We start from the raw sequence: 21,473 nt of genomic DNA on the forward strand, positions 1-21,473 counted from the left end.
TCCTAGTGTGACTCATTGGGGCTGGCCCTTTGTGACCTCACTACCACTCAACAACTCCCAGCCCCTAATACCATCACAATGGAGATTAGGTTACAACATAAGCCTTTGGGGGTGGGGGGGCATAACTGGTCTACATCAAGTCTGGCTTGAACTTATCAGTCCATCAGTTAAAGTGGGGTGAAAACATCATAAAACTACAATGGCAGGGGGGGGAAACACAGGTGACATGTAAAGAAAACTTCTCTCTTGTTCAAGGAAGTTAGAGATCCACTATATGGCCTTGTTCCAGCACTGGTCTAGCAGCCATCTTTGAAACACTAATGCTAGGGCTCAAATCTGCTATTTGGGAATGTGCTAAAGCTGGATATCCCAGAGGACCAGGCCTGCAACCTGGTGGCCACACCAAAGGTCTCCGGATATCAGAAAAATCCACTGGAGCTCCCAGCAATCTTCATAGAAATCAAGTCACCTCTCTGGCACTGATCCTAACTTTGGAGAGTGAAAAGTAACCCAAGTCTTGTGAACCTTTTTGTCATCAGGAAACGTAAATGGCTGAGTGTCAAGTATTGATGCAATGTTACAGCCTGTGTTCTGCAGACACAAATTCTTACCCCCACCTAAGTCAATGAACTGGAAATTGTCATTTTGACTCTCACAGAGGAAAAAAAGTCATTATATGCTGAAATGATCTCGTTCCAAAACAGGAATATAGAAGCCCAAATAAGGTACGTGAAGAAAAAGTTAATTTATAAAGGATAGAAAGAGACGAGAAGAGTAAACAGCCTTGCAACCTTGGGAATGGGAACTATATGTAGCCTTGAACAGTCAGGTCACATCTCAGGATATCTGTTTCCCCTACTGTGGAGCAACAGGGTCAGGCTAGAAGGCATCTTCTTCCTTATCAACTTCAGTATTCAAGGTACAGAGAGAGCAGGACAGTGGAAACACAGAATGATGGTACCACAGTGTATTTCTAACTTTTGTTAAGAAAAAAATATGTATTAAATACCTCACTAATTTAGCCCAAAGGCAGAGGACATTCCAAATTTAAAGCACAAATGGGGCAAAAATCAAAAAAAAGCCACTAAGAAGCCATTTTAGAAGTGAGCCTCAGACTGATCCATCTACCAAGAAATTTAAGAGGCTCACTGCAGGAGCAGAGCTGCTTTTAAACCAGCACCTCTACTCCAAACAGCAAAATAATTCCATTTGACCGTTCCCTTTGTAGTGAGGCATTATAGATATAAACCTGTCAGGACCCTGCCATTGCTGGCAGTTAGACTGCAAGGTCACTGGCCCGTTAAATGTATTCTGTAGTCTCGATAAAAACAAGGCAAACCACAGGTGCTGGTGTGTAGCGGGAGCACCTAGGGTCAGGATTCAGGATCACCCTCTCCTGACATTTTCCTGCCAATAGCTGAAGACAGTCATGTTCATTGGTCTGGAGTATTTTCTCTTCTTTTATTCTTAGTTTAAAAATTTAAATGGACTCTTCTTACAAGAATTTTTCTCAGGGCAAAAAGAATAAATATTACTCAAGTGAATCAAGGTAAGGTTTTTCAACATTAGCGGGCATCAGAATCACTCAGAAGGCTTTTTAAAACACAGATTACTGGGACCACATCTCCAGGGTTTATAATTCAATAGGACTGTGGTTGGGCCCAAGAATATCCAGACTAGTGCTGCTGGTCTGGAGAACACACTTTGCAAACAGCTGCTGTCACTAACTTCCTTGCCCTGACAGCTTGGATACACAGTCTTCTTCAACAACAATTGTTATCATTTATTGAGAACTTACGACATGCTGGACACTAAGTGCTGTGTGATTTATTAACATGAATCCTTTTATCCTCACATCAACCCTTGGTCGTGCTGGTGTTTGTTTTTATTCCTATTTTACAAATGAGGAACATAGGCTTGGGAGATTATGAAGAGAATGACCAATAAAAATCTGAAGAACCATGGTGATCCCCGAGGAAACAATGATAGGATAATAAACGGTTCTGGGTTGGAGATCTGAAAATACCAACTGAGCAAGAGGAAGATCCAAGAGACATGGGAAAATGGCAGCCCTTGCAAAAAATTACCAGGTTTTCAAAGACAATGAGGTCAAGAGATTCAACACCCAGAATGCCACAATCATCTCTAACTGCACTCCCAGTTCCTAGGACAGACCTCAAATCCTACATCCTTTAGGACCAGGTAGATAGTAGGGTGATGGTTATTGCTGCCACTGTCCTCTGATTCTGATTTCACTATTAATGCTAACATCTGCTTGTCCCACTGATACCACTTCTCTTGCAGCTCTCATAAGGTTTTGAGGGTTTTTTGTTTTGTTTAACTTCTCTCTCACACTCCATTTTCCTTGGAGCCCATAGATAGGGTATGCCTATTACACTAAATAATGCTAGGGACTTGACACAATCCAAGTTTCTTCTTTATGTCAAATCCAATCTCATGATCAAGAGCAGCAAATATTCAGTCACCCAGGATTCTTCCATTTATCCACTCATCATCTCCTAGGGACTGGGAATCCTCCAGGGATCCTCTACATTCATGGAACAGGATCACAGAAGACAGAAGGGACTATTGCCCAGGAATATGCCCATCCTCATTCTTTTCACCACAACAGTCTCACAGGACTCTACATCATTGCAGAGAAAGGTAAGAAATCTAGTTTGTGCACCCAGGAAAAACTCCTAATGGCATTGGTGCATATTTTGGTAATGTTTGCCACAGGAGATCCCCTTTTTTTTTTAATTTTTTAAAATGTTTTTTATTTTTGAGAGACAGAAAGAGACAGCGTGAGCAGGGAAGGGTCAGAGAGAGAGGGAGACACAGAATCTGAAGCAGGCTCCAGGCTCTGAGCTGTCAGCACAGAGCCTGATGCGGGGCTCAAACCCACGAACCAGGAGATCATGACCTGAGCCAAAGTCAGACACTTAACCAACTGAGCCACCCAGATGCCCCAAGGAGATCCCCTTCTATACAATTTGTCATCCTTCATCCTTGAAGGAAGTCCTTGGCTTCCAAATTCATCACATCCCTGTAGACCCCCCCCCACCAACTCCTATTCATTGACCAATGAACTCTGCACCTAGTTTACTGTGTTTGTATCAACTTCTATACCATTTTTGATGCCTTCAGTATCTCTTTGGAGGAGCCATTCAACACCTTGGCCTCTCTCTTCCTTGATCACATCACTTCTAGCAAGATTTTTTTTTTAACATTTATTCATTTTTGAGACACAGAGGGAGACAGAGTGTGAGGAGGTGAGGAGCAGAGAGAGACACACACACAGGATCTGAAGCAGGCTCTGAAGCAGGCTCCAGACTCTGAGATGTCAGCACAGAGCCCGACACTGGGCTCAAATCCATAAGCCACAAGATCATGACTTGAGCCCAAGTCAGATGCTTAACCTACTGAGCCACCCAGTTTCCATTGCAAACCTAACCCCCAAATCCCATGATGGTAGCTGAACTATGTCCAGTAATTTCAAGTGATTGACTTGATGACCACCCTATTCTAGTATTCTAGAACACTAGCATTTCCATTTCTAGAACACTATTTCCATTTCATGGTTGCTTGATTTCATCAAAAGTCAGCAATCCACTGATACCAACACTGTTAGCCACTCTCAACCCCCTACTTCCTAACTCTTTTGGTTACCCAGCTTAGGGTCTAAATAATCATGCCCTTAAAAGAGCCATTAATTCCAATAGGTCAATCCATCCTACTCTGTTCATTATTATCACTTGCAAAGATTCCAAACCTGGCTCCAAACACTAGCTGCCTTTCCCATGCTTGCTCTCAGTTAGCTAAACCTGATCCTAATCAATATTCCCAAGGTCTCCTTCTCCCAGAAGAATGGTTTATTACATTTCCCCAAACCCTTAAAGTTGGGCTTGATCGGGGGTTAGCAAATTATAGCCCACAAGAGCCAAGTTCAACTTAATGCCTGTTTATATCACGTTTTACTGAAACACAGCCACACTCATTAGTTAACAAAGTGTCCATGGCTGCTTCAGTGCCACAAAAGCAGAGTTGAGGAATTGTGACAGAAACCATATGTTCCACCAAGCATAAAGTATTTACTATCTGGCTCCATACTCTTCGTTTGGATTCTTACATTCTGTTCCACCTGAGATTTAATGGCCATAAAAAGAGTAATGCATTTTGCAAGCTTTATTAAATTTTTAATTTTAAATGCTTGAATTAGAGCAATAATATGCAGTTGTCCGTAAAACTAATTGCTAGAGCCTTTGATGCCACAATCTAATATGACTGAGGTGTAAGTGCTTACATGGGCTTTTTTTTTTTTTTAACAATACTTTTAACTGTCATCCCATCGGAACTTACAGATCTATCATGAGGGTGGGGCAGATGTTACTGGTTCATTTTATGATAGAAAGAGAACAGAGGTATGGAGATGACATGACAATCCATCAAATGGCAACACCTGGGCTAAGAAACCGCCTTCATCCCCCAGCTTCCGGCTCCTGACCAGCCCTTGCAGTCCCCTTCGGCACTGCTGCCTCTCCCAGGGAGAAGGGGGCTGCCCTCCTGCAAACACTGCTTCCTCTGTCCCCATCCTCATCCAGCTACAGGTATCTGCACCCAGCAAATGCTGACTCCCAGCAGAGGCCAGCGTACCACCCGCTGGCATACTGCCCAGCACCTTGGCAAGTCCTACACAAAACAGGGTAGAGTCCTCACCACAGCAAGGGTCAGCCTCAGTTTTTTGTATGGGAAAGTCAACGGTCATGATGAAGTGCAATACAATGCCTTCTCTGAAGAAGCTTCCTGCGAACTATGGAAGGAGAGAAAATTCACGTCAGTTTACCTGGCTTCCTGCTCTCTCATCATACATTCTCATACACCTATTTCTCCAAAGTGGGAGAAGAACTGAATTTCTGCTGTTTAGGGCTCACCTGGTAAAACTTCAGCCTAAGACTTCTAATTGCTTTGAAAGTAAACACAACTGGGGATTATGGGACCATGCTCAACAGAGATCTTATGTTGGGCTATTAAAAAAAAAAAAAAAACTCTACATGACTTCTATGAAAGGTCATTTATCTGCAGCTAAATCTGGCCTCACAGCCAGCCAGCCAACTTCACCAAACACCTAACAGGCTTTCTACCTTCTAGAACAAACAGAACTCATGGCTCTTCCCAGGTCCAGAATCCATAGGGACTCATAAGACCAAGTGTGATTCTCTGCATCTTTCAGCTCACTGATCCAAATCTAGTGCTCATGCTCTTCACATGCATTTGAGATACTCCAGGGTGAGTCTCTGCCCATGTAAATCAATAATCAGCTACATCTTAACCCCAGCTCACTTTCCCATCATGACCAAAATGGAGTGTGAGCACAGCTCCCCACAGGCCAGCTGCAGGTCCCCCAGACTGCCTCCCTCTGCAGACTTCTCCCCCATACCTTCTCCTGCTAGACCCAAGCCCCTCATCACAAACATCCACCTGCCCCTCAGGACATCACGGAGGGATCAATTTATCTAGAAAATCGATTCCCTGAGGATAGGCTAGATCATTGCTCCAATGGGTTCCTAAAACAACGAGGAGAAGAACCTCATATTCATGACCTAGGAAACATTCCTGTTTATAAATTGGAATAGATTTGCAGTAAATCCTACTTCAAACTAAAGTCAAAATAAACTAATTGTATGAACACAGTACCTAAATTCTTCTCTTATATCCTTCCATCCCAAACCTGGCTCCAAACACTAGCTGCCTTTCCCATGCTTGCTCTCAGTTAGCTAAACCTGATCCTAATCAATATTCCCAAGGTCCAAGGTGTTTAAGTTCTTTGAAAGCAGGAACTGGATCTGATTTTAGTATTATCTCCAGCCCCCAGCACAAGCACCAACATTCAAGGGACCCTCAACATTAGCTTAATTAGTATTGTTACATTGCAGAGGGTTTGAAATGTGTATTTATGCCTTTTTTTATGCAATTGCAGCAGAAGGTCACATGCTAGATGACCAAAGTCCAATACCAGACAGTGTAAATTTTACATAAATGCATCATCCCATCCTAAGGTCCAATTGACAATAACACTCTCATCCTATCTCGAAGGTTCATAGCAGCAACAACCATACTTAAAATATTCCCCCAAGAAATGTGTTGACAACATTTCAGTACTTTTTGCAGCATGTGATTTTTTTAAAATACAGGACATATCTGAAAATAGAGCCTTTTTTTATACTGTAGAGCTGCATTTTCGCTCACCTAGACTGGCTGTCCAGTCATGCTACCAGGTAACTCTAATTACCATTCTCATGTGGAACCTAGGAGGGCAGAGTCACCACAGACCAAGTCACAAAGCAATTCACAAGCCAGTCTGCAAATGGAAATAAAATTCTCACTAGTGGCAGTGTGGAAGGTTTCCATTCTGAAAGGCATTCTATTTTTTTTAATGTTTTTTATTTATTTTTGAGAGACAGCACGAGCAGGGGAGGGTCAGAGAGAGAGGGAAGTACAGAATCTGAAGACAAGCTGCAGGCTCTGGGCTAGCTGTCAGCCCAAAGCTCGTCGCAGGGCTCGAACCCACGAACCGTGAGATCATGACCTGAGCCAAAGTTGGACGCTTAAGCAACTGAGCCCCCCAGGTGCCCAACGACATTCTATTTCTGAGATGTCCTTTGTAGATAACATGGCTGGGATGCTACCTTTCTCCATGAAGACAGGATTTTTTCCAGGAACACCACTTCGCACTAAGGAGCTACATGAAATTCCTGAGGTGTCAGTATCACTAATATCTATCTTATAAATGGGCACATCTTATAAATGAACATTATGATTTAAGCTACAGATTAACCACTAAAAATGCATGAGACCCAGAGGAAGGCAAACTAGCTAGAAAGTCATACGTTTCTATTTTCCACATATTAATTTCTTTAATAAGATTCCAAATCTCCCTAAGCACAGATACTTTTGAAAAAAATCAAAAAAGAGAAAAAAAAAGAATTACTTCATACATTTCCACATTTGTCATAAGAGGTAGGACAATGTTTAAGACTGACTGGTTTTTATTGTGTTATTCCTGGTCTATCTTAAGAAGGATTTCAGTCCGATCAAATTCAAAAGCCACATTGCAGCTTCTCTCCTTCTATTCTTTGCTCATCCCTTTATTGACTAGGAGTTAGAAAATATGCCAGAAAAGAGCTCTTTAAAATAATCAGAGTGTTATTTGTTACTTCAAGTAATTAACAGCTTCTTTAAATGAAACTGGCCATTTCTAAAGTTCTTGATGCTTCCAGAAAAACTATTATCCAGAACAGAGTCAACTGTTTTATCAATACACTAAATACTTCTAAGATGCTTTAGGTCAAGGAGAAATCTAGAATTGAATAGGTTTCTGGAAATATTTTGAATTCTTGCAAGCACACATTACATACATTATAGATAAAAATCCTTCTGGGTCATGTCTCTGGTGATAAATTAGTGGTTTCTTGTGCATAAGCACGTGTGTGGAAAGCAAGCTAGTACAATGACCTCTGTGGAACTTTTAGTCAAATCCTACACAGAGGCGAGGCTCCAAAGAGGACCTTTTATTTCTTCTCAAAGAAGAGAGGAAGCTCTATTTCAGATTAGTACCTCAATCTCAGAAAACCCTGGCAGAAACCACATCATCAAAAAAAAAAAAAAAGCAATTTTAAGGCCTTTGCCAATTCAAAAAAAATTTTTAAGTTGGTAATTAAAGATTAAAATATCCTGAAATCTTAATGCGGCAGTATAAACAGGCCTCATGATACCATGGCAACACTCCCTCTTCTTTAATGAAACTGATTAATTAGCCTGTGAGCTTGCACAATGTCAGAGCAAAAGGATGGAGAATGTGTCTCTCCACAGCTAATAGCTTACCTCACCGCTTTCTTTCTGAGCTTGTCAGTCGGAAACACTAGAGGTCGATCTGTGGAAGAAATCTCCAACCACAGCTCTGTTTTAAATGCATGAGGAATGTGGACACTTCGATAGCATGCATTCCAAATCAGCTCTGAGGATGCAGACATGAGAGGGTCCCCGATACATAAAACTCAAACAAAAAACCCCATTTGACTGGGGCACTGGTAGATGGACAGAATTGGGGAAGTCGTTTTTTGCAAAATGAACCAGCTAAAAACAGATCTGTTTCTGTGTGTCCGTGTGTACAAGGTTACTGTGAAGGAGAGAGATCATTCCCACGATTCATACATGCAAACTTCATGTTATAGCCCTATTTCATATGTATGTGTTAAGGTAATAGATGTAAATATATTAGCATATTTTTACATACATTGTAAATCTCCAGTTATTACTAAGCAGAGACACAAAATCACATGCTAAACTTCGTTGCTCCTTCAGGGCAAAGGAGGTCATATTTTTTGGAAACCAAAGCAAGGCTGCCTTTGCAGTAAGACCAAACCTAGTGTAAGTGATTAGAGACAGACTGCTGGCCACTTCTCTTATTTAGGTATTACTGTCCCACTCACTGGGGAAAAAAAAAAAACCTCCACACACACCTCTCTATGGGGTCCAGAAATTCCTATCATTACATCAGTATTTCTCAAGCTCGGATTATCAGCATTTCAATCCAGGTTATTTGTTGTTAAGGTGTTCTGTGAACTGAAGGAGGTTTAGCAGTATCCTACAATGGTCTCTACCCACGAAATGCCAACAGCATAGGCAGTCATGACAACCAAAATTATCTCCAGACATTGCCCACGTCCCTGGGTTTGTGGAGGATGGGCCGGGGGTTGCAAAAATCCCCTCCACTGACAACAACCATGTTAGAATAATCCATGAGCAAGAAGAAAGGGTAGAGAACTATCTCTTGTGAAAATCAACAAATGAGAACAGTGACTATTCAGAACTTGCTATAATAAAAGAGTCAGCCACCATCACCTATGATTGGCGGAGGTTCAAACAGCAGGCAAGGGAGTCAAAACGCTTTATAGTGAGGGGAAAAAAGGAAAGCCTTCAGGATGCTCTTGTTCGAGACTATTGGTAAAGAGAAGCTGGAGGCAGAGCATTTTTGTGATTAGTTTTGAAAACATATTTGGCTTTCTCTGTTGGTTCTGGACTGGAAGGAAGAGTAAAAAATAGGAAAGCTAGGGACAACTGACTAAGTCAATTTTCACCATTGAGCCTCTAGTCCCCACCACAGTATCTGGTAGCATTTATATTACTTTCTTTTTGCTGCTGTAACAAAACGCCACAAACTTAGTGGCCTGCAGCATTACAGTTGTATCATCTAACAGGTCTATAGAGTGTATGCTTGGGGGCTGAAAACACAGTATCAGTGAGCCTGTCTTCTTTTTTGGAGACTCTAGGGGAGAATCCATTTTCTTACCTTTTCCTGCTTCTGGACACTGCCCATATTCCTTCACCCATGAACCTATATTTCCATTTTCAGATCCCTGAAGATCACTTCTCTGCTTAAGCTTCAGTGGTCACATCTCCCTCTGACTTGTCTTGACTTGGCTTTCCTTTCCTCTCCTTTCCTTTCCCTCTCTCTGATTTTAAGTACCTTGCGGTTACATTGGGCCCACCTGGATAATCGAGGGTAACGCCCCATTGTAAGGTCAACTCTTTAGCAACCTTAATTTATTGATTTATTAAATAAAAATTAATTATAAAATAACTCCATCCAAGACCTTAAGTCCTCTTTGTCATCTAGCTTAATACATTCCCAGGTCCCAAGAATTAGGACATGGACATCTTGGGGAGCCACTATTCTTCTAAGCACAGCATTCAATAAGCAAAGTGTGGTCCTGGGGCAAGCAGCATCAGCATCACCTGGGAATTTGTTAGAAATGCAAATTCTGGGAGCCTGCCCCAGACCTACTAATCCAGAACCTCTGTGGGTGAGTCCCAACAACCTGTGTTTTAACAAGCCCTCCGGGGATTCCTGATGCTCACTCAAGTTTGAAAAACACTAGTCTACATTCCACACCCTCCTTTTTCTGTATTTTTAATTTCTTTTATTTTTTAATAGTTTATTGTCCAATTGGTTTCCATACAACACCCAGTGCTCTTCCCCACAAGTGCCCTCCTCCATCACCACCACCTCCCTTCACTCTCCCCCTCCCCCTTCAACCCTCGGTTTGTTTTCAGTATTCAATAGTCTCTCAGGTTTTGCGTTCCTCTCTCTCCCCAACTCTCTTTCCCTCTTCCCCTCCCCCTGGTTCTCCATTAGGTTTCTCCTGTTCTCCTGTTAGACCTATGAGTGCAAACATATGGTATCTGTCCTTCTCTGCCTGACTTATTTTGCTTAGCATGACACCCTCGAGGTCCATCCACTTTCCTACAAATGGCCAGATTTCATTCTTTCTCATTGCCACGTAGTACTCCATTGTGTATATATATCACATCTTCTTGATCCACTCATTAGGTGATGGACATTTAGGCTCTTTCCATGTTTTGGCTATTGTTGAGAGTGCTATGAACACTGGGTACATGTGCTCCTATGCATCAGCATTTCTGTATCCCTTGGGTAAATCCCTAGCAGTGCTATTGCTGGGTCATAAGGGAGTTCTATGGATAGTTTGTTGAGGAACCTCCACACTGTTTTCCAGAGTGGCTGCACCAGTTTACATTCCCACCAACAGTGTAGGAGAATTACTGTTTCTCCACACCCTCACCAGCATCTATAGTCTCCTGATTTATTCATTTTAGCCACTCTGACTGGTGTGAGGTTGTATCTCAGTGTGGTTTTGATTTGTATTTCCCTGATGCTGAGTGATGCTGAGCATCGTTTCATGTGCCTGTAGGCCATCTGGATGTCCTCTTTGGAGACGTGTCTGTTTATGTCTTCTGCCCATTTCTTCACTGGATTATTCATTTTTTGGTCCACACCCTCTTTATTCACTTTAAAAGCATGTGCTCCAGGGGCAACAGGGTGGCTCAGTCAGTTAAGTTTCCTGCTTCACCTCAGGTCATGAACTCAAGTCTGTGAGTTTGAGCCCCATGTTGGGCTCTCGGCTGACAACTCAGAGCCTGGAGCTTATTTCAGATTCTGTGTCTCCCTTTCTCTTTCTGCCCTTCACCCCCCTCACACACTCTCTTTCTCAAAATAAATATTTTTAAATGTTTTAAATAAAAGATAAAAGCATGTGCACCATATATAAAGTCCTAGGGCACAATAAATTCTTTAGAAATACGCTATTTACCAAAATAATGCTTCCAAAATGTGAATTCTAATTCTGTCACTCCTTTACTATAATTTCTAAATGCATCCCTTCCCAGTTCTCTAGGGACAAAATCCAAATGGCTCAGCACGGCATAAAGGCTGCTTTATCACCTCACCTTGGCATGTTTCTCTAAACTTCATCTCTCTCTCTCTCTCCCCCACCCTCACTTAGCCACCTGCAGCTCTGGACTCAGTCTTGTCTTTGATGCTTCCCACATGCTGTTCCCTCCACCTGGAAAATTTAGTCTATTTCTTGGCAAATTCTGTTTTCTCCTTCATAAAGTTAACTTCTCCAGGAAACTACCCTGACCTCCACAGGAAGTTGGGGTTTGCACCTGTGTGACCCACAGTCCCTTCTAGAAACCTCCCCATAGCACTTCCCTGGGAATGGTTTTACATAGCTGCCTCTTTCCCCAGATTCTGATGCAGTCATATGTCAGGTCACAATAACCCAGATCAAAGCAGAAGGCCTGGAACATAGGAAACTCTTTGTGAATGTTCAAGTAAATGAACAGATGAAAGCATTTAATGAAACATTATTCCAGCCAAATACTGGTGATATCCTAAGAAGGAACTATCATCAGTTTGTCCAGAAAAAGATTTCCTCAAGATATATTAATATTCAAGTGGCTCTAGGAATAATCACCTTATTCTTCAGTGAGAACAAATCACTTAAGGGCACAGAAATATTATTAAAATCCTCTCCTGACATTCCACACCTATTTCTTCAGACTTCCTACTACTTCCCATTAAATAACAATCTGGAACCCAATCAAAAACACATGAAACAACTAACTGGCTGCAGGTCAGCTTGGCAAAGGGGTTCTATATCTCTCCCTTACTGCCTACAAGCAGCCCCAATCTGTCCTAAAGCGGTTGTGGAGTTGAGAGGTCCCTAAATGGGGTTGTGGAGTCGAGAGGTCCCCAAATGCTTCAGAAGGAACACCTCTCCTATGCAGACACCACAAACTACTTCTAGCTATTCCATTGCAGAGACGCTGATGAGTCTGTAAATGTCTTATTATAGGAAGGCATAGACAGGGGACTAGAGAGGGTTGTGCAGAGGGAAGTACCTTCAGGATTTTAAGTGAGGCCTCTGAAGCAATATTGTTTGGATTGTGGATGGCAACAAACTAGTGGGGCATTTAACAATTTTATGAGTCTGCAGTCTATTGCTTTTCATAAGGCAGAATTTTCATAAAGTATAAAAGAATAGTCTAGAAAATATGATAGAAAGGGTTAAGTCTTGTTTGGTGAGACTTCAGTTGCAGTGATTCACAACCAAGTATGCAAATGGTTGTGATATAAAATATTTCTATTACTCTAACTCAGGGTCAATCCACTTGGAAAAACACTGCTCAGGGATGTCAGAATGATGCTAAACAGCATGAACACAGATGACCCCTTATCTCCTCAGCTACAAACAATTCCCTCCTGAAATGCTCACCTACTTTGGACAGTATAATTGGCACTTGGCACACATGATTTGCATAATTCAATGCTATTTCACCTATGTGTCCTAACCTCTCAATCGGACTGTAGGCTTTCTGTGAAGCAAAACAGATGACAGGTTTCATTCTACTTCACAGTTTCCTCTGGTCCTGGCCCAGGTCTGGCACACTAAGGAGCTTCTTAATGATTACAGGTTGCTTGGTTGAATCTTAGGAGCTCTCAGCTTTGTGAAGAGAATCAGGTGAAATGCTTAGAGAAAGAAAACAAACCAGTGACCCCTCAAGAACAATCCAAATCCCATATGTCCCTACAAGAGTGACAATTGAAGAGCAGCCCAAAGAAATGCATTATGCCACCAAGAGCAAGAGCCAAGAATGGAGCCTGGACCCAGCATTGGTGAGAAAAGAAGAAACCAAGAAAACCTGTTTTCAGTCTACTTAGAAATCAATGCTTTTCCTCAACCATTGAAATTGAGTGAGAAATTGCCATGGATGCAATCAGCTGCTATTTATTATCAATGCTTCACAGCATGAAGCATTAATAATACATCTTGTATTTATAAAGATTTTGTTCTCCAGCATTCCCTGATATGTATTGAGCCACCACGATTTGAGAATATCTATGGGATCTAGCCTTTGTTCATAAAAGAAGAATTTCATAGGAAGGAAAAAAGAGCCAAAATATGAACCTTTTAAAATATTCAGCATCTATGTGCAACTGTTCAATTATGCTGCTTCTTGGACTGATCTAGCATGAAGTAATCCAATGAAATCAGAAGCAAATGCCACACACAGAAAACCATAAAACAAGAAGAACCACCGAAATAAGGCCTTGGGATGGACAGAGCTTCCTGCCTCAATGAATAATTTATACTGCCTGTAAAGCTAACACCTGGGAACTGCTAATTTAATTAGTTTGTATCGAACATTTAATTGTAGTAAGCCAAGGTTTCAGACCAGTTTGACAGCTGTTTTCATTACTTCTAATTAATCTATGATGCTCAGCTCTCTTTCCTACCTTGCTTGGACTTTAAAGCTCACTTAAGTTTGTTTGGTATGAGGAATAAGTTCCACTAAATGATATCATGTTGATGCTACACCCCCTGTATTTTCCCTAATTCTAACAATTTCTGTGATGATTGCAGAGTGTTCCTCTTGAGGACACTCCACCTGTCTGCTACGGTCTCACTGATCCTGCCTGAGGGACAACCAGGGGAGTCCCAGCATCTCCCCTACAAAGTTTTCCTGGGCAGCCACACCTTCAAAATGGCATCCATTCATTTATTCACCTTTTGGCACAAATATGCTAAGTCACTTATGCCAGGCACTGTAGGAAGCAATGGAGTTTTTGTCAAATAAGACCCAGTTCTTTCCCCCAAGAACTTCTAGTTCCATAGAGGATACAGAAAGGAAACCAATATTAAATATTCAGAGCAGACTCAGGTCTCTGAAGTCGGTGAAGAGTCCAATTTCCGCTCAGGTCATGATCTCATGGTCCGTGGGCTTGAGCCCCACATTGGGCTCTGTGTTGGCAGCTCAGAGCCTGGAGCCTACTTCAGATTCTGTGTCTCCCTCTCTCTCTCTCTCTGCCCCTTCTTTGCTCATGCTCCATCTCTGTTTCCCAAAAATAAATAAACATTGGAAAAAAAATTTTTTTAATTCAGAGCAGGTTCAACCTTACCATTTGCAGGCCTGGACCAAGGGCACAAATAGAGGCCCCCATAGCATACATCTGAATGTCTGAATGGTGTAAATCAAGCTAGCAACTGGTTAAATAAAACATGTTGTCCAGTGCTCTCTTAATATAACTTCAAAATGACCCAGAAGACAGGTTCAAATTTAGAACTAGCCGAACAGAAAAACACAGCCCCCCAGTCTGTGGCTCACTGGCCTTCTTCTTTTCCTACCCCGTATGTATGCAGAAACCTTCACATGTACAAGCTCCACCCACAGCCCCCACTGTCCCTTGATGGACACTTGCACAGATTCTGGAAACAGACTCAAGGCAGAGAGGTTTGTTTTGGGGTTGTTTTTGTTTTTGTTTTTTTCTTTTGGGGAAAGGCAGAGAGTTTTAGAACCTCCATACAAAGCACATTTAGGGATGGGAGCACACCATTAAGAAGGGCATTAGAGGGGGAGGACGGAGCACTACTTCTAAAACACTACTTCTCAAACATTCATGTACATGAGCCTCACCTGGAGAGCAGGTTAGAGCATAGATTTCTGGGCTGCACCTCTGGAGACAAGGCTTCTGCTGCTGCTGCTTCTTTTTTTATGTTTTATTTATTTTTTGAGAGAAACAGAGAGAGACAGAGTGTGAGCGGGGAAGGAGCAGAGAGAGGAGACACAGAATCCAAAGCAGGCTTCAGGCTCTCAGCTGTCAGCACAGAGCCCAACGTGGGGCTCAAACCTACGAACTGTGAGATTATGACCTGAGCTGAAGTGGAATGCTTAACCAACTGAGCCACCCAGACGCCCCCTCAAAATTGCATTTCTAACAATGTCCATAAGAGTTGATGCTGCATGTGATGGTCAGTTTTATGTGTGACCTTGATTGGGCTGTGGGATGCCCAGATACCTGCCTAAACATTTATGGGTAGATCTGTGAAGGTGTTTCCAGATTATCAGCATTTGAATTGGCGGACTGACTGAAACTGAAGACTCTTCCCAATGTGAGTAGGCATCATCCAAGCCAGTGAGGACCTGAATAGAAAAGAGGGTGGAGGAAATTTCATTACTTGCTTTTAACTAAGAGAAGTTAACAAGGTAGAGGGAGCGAAAGTGGGGAAAAAGTTTAAATAAAGGCAGTCCTACAGAGGGGAGTGTTGGAGGGCAGGAGCTCTATGATGCTGAATTTAGAAACTTAAAAATGGATCCTTTTATGTGTAGTGAAGAGTTGGCATAGGAAAACAAGGAAGAAGGAAGAGGCACGTACATGGAAGCATTTTTAAACATCTCTGCTCTATGCAAGAGATTGAGGGAAAGGCAAGGCAGGCTTGAGGAGAAACACGAGGCCCATTTTGTACCTGTTTTTCCCTTCCTCATCTCCTGTAATAACATCTGCAGGTTCATTTCATAATGAGTTCGTCATTTGTTCATAGTTAAAACATTTAAGTAATCTATCTTTATTTCACTGTCCACATGTCAGCATTTTGGCTTCTCAAAAGCCTAAGTCATTTGCAAGCAAGAACTGTGTGAGTAGGCTTCATAGAATAGTATTCATTATTTGTTGATCTGGTTCCAAAAAATGACTAACGTCAATACACTTTGTAAGGGAATTACTAGTAACAAAAAATGTGATGTCACTTCCCACAGATGAATGAACAGAACAAACTATACACCATGTCCCGTGTGGAGGTGTTCAGGAAATACTCATGTTTGCAGAACCCAACTTGACAGGCATGGAGACAACAGAACGGGTTTCTACTTGGGCAGAGATTTCTGTATTGTCTTCATGTAAATAGAGCTAGTTAATCTGGTCATTATTCCTTATGTAGATCTTAACATAGGGAACTTAGAACAGTCTCTAAAAATCTATCAGCCTAAAAAATTTTACCAACTCCCTTATAGATTCCCTTAACCATTGAATAAGAAAAAACAAAGACATGTTGCAATACATTTTATGCTCATATACAATAGGAAATGGTTATCATGGTGACTTCCGAGAAAATAAATTCTCTCTGAGCTGCTGACCTGAGATGTGGAGGGAACAGTGATGCCAGTTTGTTTATCAATTTGTACAAGAAAACCTACCAAGTAGTCACTGAAAAGAAAAATATAGCGTCCAGAGCTTGCAGTTTAAAGCAGGTGAAATTGCTTCATGCAGGTTGTACACAAAGCATTATATGAAGCATCACTCTCACAAAAAGGATTACCATCAAATTTGAAAGAGCACCTTATGCCATGGTTGATATATGACAAATTTTACTATAAGGTGGATCTCTGTTGGCTTCTGCTACAGAGAGCTCACTCCGGTAGCCTCCCTGAGTTGTGTACATACTGGGAAAGCTGTCCCCAATTGGAGGATGGGACAGGGGGAGGGTAAGTTAAAACTGCGATTGTATCAAGGCTGCCGAACACTAAGGCAGTCTTCATATTCCCCTCAGCTTTATGGAACTTTAAACAGGCTTCTTCCTGACTGAAAGCCCATGAGTTCCCTTTTCTTAGAGCATTTACTTTAGAAACTTGGAGCTGGAAATTCTTCCTCTGTCCTTTGAGATGTAAATCTTCTTCAACTCAGGAATATCTTCCTCAAGGACCTGGAAGCCACCCCTTTGAAACGCAATCAAGAAAGATCATGCCCCTGTCTCCCAGCCTCTGTGGGAGGGTAGGAGCCTAACTCTGATCATCAAAAATTAGCTAACACAGATGGCCTCATCACATTGACTACCCTCTCACTGAATTCCTTCACATGAGGATCCCAGAGCGTTGGCTGGAAAGAGATACGCAGTACCCATATGGATCCCTGCTATGGTAGGTTCAGAGTTAGCCTTCACCTGTTGAAGTAGATCAGGGAGGGCCTGGCCAAGCCACAGTGGCATGAAAAGAAGAAAATCCTTATGAAATAAAATTCCCTGGAGAGTTAGGCTGGTGACTCAGGCTCTAGTAATTGGGACTGCAAAGTCTAGTCTGGAAGAGCATATGGCTTTGTCCTGTGCTTTAGGAAATAATGCAAAGCTTCTGAGAAGACACAAAGAGAACAGTCATCCTGGAGCCCCAGCTTGGGCACACCGTGTCCTGTACAGAGACCAGGCACCACAATCTCCAGGAGCCAACATCCACGGCAATACTTTGTGGCTCCAGGAGACAACAGTCGTGAAGGACTCCAGTTCCCTTTGCTTGGCTTTTGGTACAGAGTCCTGAATGAGCCCCAGATGTTGGATGTTGGGGGATGGGACATGTGACCCTCAAGTAAAAGCTAACATCGTATTCATATATGTATCCTCTTTTTTAAATGAGAATAGCCATGTGACAAAAACTACTTCTACTTCTCTCCCCAGAGATATGAATGAAAGCTTTGGGGAAGTAGAGTAATGGGAACTCAGTCATATTTGGACAAGTGGAGGTGGAAGAGTATTCACCAGGAATAATTCCCAAGCTCATTTCTTCTTCCTATTGAATATGAGTTGGTTTGTCCCAAGAATGATAAGCATAAAGTAAGAGCCCTGACCAGGGCCCTGGGAAACTTCAGAGAAGCCTTCCATTGTTCCGGCCCACTGGCCCTCACTCAGCCTGTTTAGGGAGATAGCAGCATCAGAAGTGGTGAGTCTGAATTACAAAACCTCAGTAAAGATGTATCCAAAAGTTCTGCACTTTGGGCTGAATTCATAAAGTAACTTCAGACTTATAAAACATTACCAGACAGACTTAACTTACCAGGAATCTTACACTGAATTTAATAATTCTTATCACGCAAACCTGACACCTTCTGTATAGAAAAATAAAAAAACAAAGAAAACAAAACCTCTCATAATCCCAACACTCATTAAAAAGTATTACTAATATCTATTAATTTTCTGATGTATACATTTCCAAACTTTTATGTCAATGTATGCTTTTTGTAAAGTAGAATCACACATATAACCCATTTAATAACCTTTCTCAACAAATACATTATAAAACTTTTCACAAACAATAAGTATAACATTCTATGTTCCTGGAGACACAGTAAAGAGAAATGTCCATAAACAGACTAGTTCTTTAGCAACTATTCAGACTTATACACAGCATGCATAATATTTTCATTTCTAGATCTATTGGGATTTAATTTTACTTTGTGAAATAGTTGCACTGTTTTGAGGGTCTGCATGAAGGGTACATGTGACAAGAAGGTTGTCATTTATCTTTTTTTATTGCTTATAACTCTCCCTTCCTCCCCAACCATTGTACCAAAGAGAAAGAAGATGTTCCCCCACAAAGCATTTAAATATCCCACTGTTCTGCAGTTGTTACCAAGAGACGTATTTCACTGTGACAGCTGGATGATATCTCCTCCTCTCTATTAGGATGGAGAGGAGAGGCTACCCGTTTCCAGGAGAAGGGCTACCTGCCTAACGTGTGACCTATCAGTTGATCTTATGGACCTGCCTATTACTTCACATCACCTGCACGCTATTAAACCACTTCTGCCTTGCTGGGTAACCAGGTAAGACTGCCAAACCTCAGCTTGCTCTCTTCTCCAGCCCTACTTCTTTAGCTGACTTGCCTTAAACTTTCTTAAATTAAAAGGCAAGAAAGAATCTTTCACTCCCAGAAGCCATTAGGCCCCACAGCTTTGGAATGAAGTGTCTCTGACCCTTTTCATAAATATATGAAGCAAACAAAGGTTACAAATGCACTGAAGGGAGCATGATCAGCCACGAGTCATCTATGCCTGAGGTGAAATCAGAACTTGTAAATGAAGGTAAATCAATCCAGTGGTGTATCAGAGACAAGAGAAAAGAAGTAAAAAATCTCAGACTCCCTCATCATTAATATAGGAGAGTGAACAATTCTTCAAAGATGTGGAAGGAAATGCAGAGAACAAGCCACTCTCTGGGGACCAGGTGGGGACACTTCAGCTAGCAGTAATTTCAAGTACAATAATAGTGATTTGTAGCCAAATAGAAAAGTAAATTTCTGAAATCCTACTCCTTAAACAAAAAAACTAATTTTGAGCTCTCTAAAGCTCCTGTATTATGTCCCTGTGACAGGTGTGGGGTTCACCATCAGCCCTGTGTCTCTGCCATGCATTACCTAAGATGACCCCAAACTCGAAGTGCTCTGTTGTTCCTGAAGCCCAGCTGCAGTTCGCCACCATTTCTCATGAATTACTCAGTAACATAAGGAAATCTTACCTTTGGCTGACCCGGCCTCGTCCATATTACTGACCACATTTACAAAGAAAAAAACAAAAACAGTGCATTTTTGTAGGCTAGTAGGAAACTGATAGGAGGGCAGCCTATGTACTCCTTTCTTGGGGAACACCGACAATGCTTCGTGGTTTAAACATGTGCGGTCAGTACCTGTCAACCACAGTGGAGCCCTGGCCCTGCCTCGTCTCCATGCTACTGTTTAGCAAATACAATTCAGTAAATGTAAAATAAAGGCGATTTTAGGTCTTTTAAATGCTTTCTCATAAAGAAGTTCACAAAGCAGACAAAATACTATATGGAATTAAATTTCCAGACAAAATATGATGGAAAAACATATAAATCTACCCATCCAATAACCTCGGTGAATTTCATGTAGACAAAAGCCACAATAGAGGTCTGTGGGCTGCATGAAGCTAAAACAAATGTCAGCTGCTGTACCTACCCACCAAGCACAGAGACAGGAGTAAGCACTTATCAAATACTTGGTATGTGGGAGGAAGGGAGGGAGGAAGGGGCAAAGTGGGAAGGAAAGGCAGGGGGGAAGGAGGGAAGGGAGAAAGGGAGGAAGGTAGGGAGGCAGGATGGGAGGTAGAGAGGGAAGTAAACAAAGAGGCAGGGAAAGAAAGAAGGAACCTGGGGGAAAACAGGGTGCAGTTGGGAAAAAGAATGAAGAAAGTTACATGACCTTCTATCATGGTTCTGCCCTTCCTGTATCCCTACATTCCCAGTATATAGTAAATGCAGGAAGCTGGGAATGATGAGGGGGGAAAAATCAGTGCTTTCTGTGTATCATGGGATGGTTGGAATCAGGAATAGAGACTATAGGGGCAATTTAACCTTTTTCTGCCTCTGTCACTTCGATTTAAACTAACCCATGTAAGCCTCTGTCCCCACCAAATAACTAGATTACCAAAATCAAAACTTTGAAATTCAATGGTTATGGTTCTGTGATTGGGCTCTTCAGGTGCTATGGGCTGGGTGACAGCCATCCCTGCCCCTGGGTGACAACCTGCCACCAGAGTGAGTGACACAGCCCAGATCACTACCGGCACTTCAGCAGCACAATAAATCATGCGAGTGACATTAATGTCACTGACCAGAACAAACATACAAAGGGACAAACCAGATTTATCTTTTCAGGCTACAAAAAAAAAAAAAAAAAGCTGAAATGACATCTATATTTTCCATAAAATGATACCCAGCAGTGTGCCTATCACAATTGAGCACCAGTTTGGGATCTCCACCTTGAACAATAATACTGGTACACTGATTGGAAGTCTTGGGCTAAGGTTTTTGCTTCTGGTTACCTGGGCGTGACAGGCAGTTTCAGGGTGGGGGACTCTGCATGTGCACACTCATCCCTTCTCTCTTCTAGATCTGCCTTCCTGCAAAGACACTGCCTTGGGACAGCACACAGCAAGCCTCTGTCCCTTGCTAGGAGGCCTACAGTTTCCAGAACAGTGTAAGACTTGGTGAGTAATTCTCTCATTCCGAAGTTCAATCATGAGAAACCCACACCTGAACTATGTTCTTCTTTCATATATCCCAATAAGTAGCAAAGCTAACATTTTGATCTTCATCAGACTCTTTTATCTTAATTGGGTTAGAACTTGAAAAGGAAAATAAGGATGTCATTTATTACTGCTTCCCACCCTGAAACCCAATAATATGTACCAAATTTTTATTCCACAGCTACTTTGATTTTTTTTCAAGTATAATGTATAGAAGAATAAGTTGGGCACTAGACTTGGACATCAATTCATATGTATATCAACTTGTATGTATGTATACATACACATATTAAGTATATGAAGATATGTCTATAATCATCTGAAGTATTAGCACTTTATCAAGTTTAGTGAAGCAGCACTATCACCCTCCTAACACAAACTGGAAGATAGAAGATGCCATAGATAAAAATAGGAATCTCTGTTTTACAAACTTCCTTTCAAAACTTAACACTCATTGTTAGTGCACATC

General features: G+C 41.8%; 1 long non-coding RNA gene across 2 annotated transcripts; it reads left to right on the forward strand.

The window, feature by feature from the left end:
- The first annotated feature begins 151 nt into the window (after positions 1 to 151).
- Positions 152 to 20,960, forward strand: LOC115288991. 2 transcript variants are annotated; one of them, XR_003907314.1, is made up of 4 exons: positions 152 to 725; positions 2,524 to 2,664; positions 18,645 to 18,784; positions 20,869 to 20,960. It is a non-coding gene; the product is annotated as an uncharacterized LOC115288991 (long non-coding RNA). The 2 variants fall into 2 exon arrangements; XR_003907313.1 differs by lacking the exon at positions 152 to 725 and adding an exon at positions 755 to 2,202.
- Positions 20,961 to 21,473: the final 513 nt, after the last annotated feature.

This window comes from Suricata suricatta, chromosome 4, assembly GCF_006229205.1.
Source record: "Suricata suricatta isolate VVHF042 chromosome 4, meerkat_22Aug2017_6uvM2_HiC, whole genome shotgun sequence".
Classification (NCBI taxonomy): domain Eukaryota; kingdom Metazoa; phylum Chordata; class Mammalia; order Carnivora; family Herpestidae; genus Suricata; species Suricata suricatta.